Below are 2500 nucleotides of genomic sequence, written 5' to 3' on the forward strand. Positions count from 1 at the left end.
GCGTCCAATTAAAGCTCAACCTTACTGGAAAACACATCTACCTATTATCATCAGGTCAACTTTAACAGAACCATTAGAACCACTAGAACCACTAGAACCAGCAGAACCACCAGAACCAGAACCACTAGAACCAGAACCACTAGAACCATTACAACCACCAGAACCAGCAGAACCAGCAGAAAGAGTGAGCCCTTGTCAGCTGAGTGTGAACACAGTGAAACAAAGCAGCTGTTGTTAGAGAGCCAGCAGGCAGCAGCTCAACACACAGCCCTTCACAATAAAACACACAGCCCTTCACAATAAAAGCCTCCACTAAAGCTAAACTACCAGCGTCTGTCAGCTTTAATAATGAGACATGTTTAGAGGTTTAGAGACGAACCAGCGCCTCTTCTCTCAGCTGATTGGTCCAGCTGTGAACAGGAAGCTCTTAAACTAATCAAACGTCTGCCGGCGGCGTGGGTTCGGCGTGCCAGAGCCCCCGGGGCCCCCCCGGGGCCACCTGCATCACATCACCGAGCCGGAGGAGGAAACCCAGCGGCGCTGACAGAACCTCCGTTATTCTGTCAGAGAACGGAGAAAAGAGAACAGAGAAGCCTTTGTCTGTTTGAAGCTGAACTATTATTAATATTATCATGATTATATCACTAATATAGCAGTATTATATCACTATTAGATCACTAATATATCACTATTAGATCACTAATATATCGCTAATATAGCAATATTATATCACTAATATAGCACTAATATATCACTATTATATCACTAAGATATCACTATTATATCACTAAGATATCACTATTATATCACTAATATATCACTATTATATCACTAATATAGCTCTAATATATCACTAATATATCACTATTACATCACTAAGATATCACTATTATATCACTAAGATATCACTAATATATCACTAATATATCACTAATATATCACTATTATATCACTATTATATCACTATTATATCAGTGATATATCACTATTATATCACTATCATATCACTAATATATCACTATCATGTCACTAATATATCACTATTATATCACTAATATATCACTATTATAGCACTAATATATCACTATTATATCACTATTATAGCACTAATATATCATTATTATATCACTAATATATCACTATTATATCACTATCATGTCACTAATATATCACTATTATATCACTATTATAGCACTATTATATCACTAATATATCACTAATATATCACTATTATATCAGTGATATATCACTATTATATCACTAATATATCACTATCATATCACTAATATATCACTATCATGTCACTAATATATCACTATTATATCACTAATATATCACTATTATAGCACTAATATATCACTATTATATCACTATTATAGCACTAATATATCATTATTATATCACTAATATATCACTATTATATCACTAATATATCACTATCATGTCACTAATATGTCACTATTATATCACTATTATAGCACTATTATATCACTAATATCACTAATATATCACTAATATATCACTATTATATCACTATTATATCACTAATATATCTATTATAGCACTAATATATCATTATTATATCACTAATATATCACTATTATATCACTATCATGTCACTAATATATCACTATCATATCACTAATATATCACTATTATATCACTAATATATCACTATTATATCACTATTATATCACTATTATATCACTAATATATCACTAATATATCACTATTATAGCACTAATATAGCACTAATATAGCACTATTATATCACTAATATATCACTATTATAGCACTAATATATCACTATTATAGCACTAATATATCATTATTATATCACTAATATATCACTATTATAGCACTATTATATCACTAATATATCACTAATATAGCACTAATATAGCACTAATATAGCACTAATATAGCACTATTATATCACTAATATATCACTATTATAGCACTAATATATCACTATTATAGCACTAATATATCATTATTATATCACTAATATATCACTATTATAACACTATTATATCACTAATATATCACTATTATATCACTATTATATCACTAATATATCACTATTATATCACTAATATATCACTATTATATCACTAATATATCACTAATATATCACTATTATGGCACTAATATATCACTATTATATCACTAATATATCACTATTATAGCACTAATATATCACTAATATAACACAATAATAACACAGTCCAGCTGCTGGTCTAGTTTCATGGTTTGTTTTACTTCCTGTTTTACATAAAACTCTATAAATGAAATGAAAGCGCGTCGGTCTGATGAAGACGTTTAAACTTTTACATTTCATGTGATATTAGAGAACCCTGAGAGACGGTTCCGTCCAGAACGCCTCGCTGAGCGCTGAGTTCTCCCCCCCCCCCCCACCAGTCACCGGGTTGTCCAGACATCATGATCTGTTGTCAGAAGGCATTGTGGGAAATGTAGGAAAGCCCAGAGTGATGATGTC

General features: G+C 30.9%; 1 protein-coding gene across 2 annotated transcripts in view; it reads right to left on the minus strand.

Moving 5' to 3' along the window:
- The window catches only part of LOC141762942 (uncharacterized), a 33697-nt gene that overhangs the window by 52 nt on the left and 31145 nt on the right, over positions 1-2500 (minus strand). Inside the window, exons 22-23 of one of the 2 annotated variants that reach the window (XR_012592943.1) lie at positions 111-560; positions 1-59 (exon numbers count right to left, since the gene is read on the minus strand). The exon at positions 1-59 is cut by the window's left edge and continues 52 nt beyond it. The gene's annotated coding sequence lies outside the window, so the exon portion shown is untranslated. Of the gene's footprint in view, positions 561-2500 lie in introns of both variants that reach the window. The other variant, XR_012592942.1, reaches the window with a different exon arrangement.

The sequence above is a fragment of the Sebastes fasciatus genome, chromosome 24, assembly GCF_043250625.1.
Source record: "Sebastes fasciatus isolate fSebFas1 chromosome 24, fSebFas1.pri, whole genome shotgun sequence".
Classification (NCBI taxonomy): Eukaryota; Metazoa; Chordata; class Actinopteri; order Perciformes; family Sebastidae; genus Sebastes; species Sebastes fasciatus.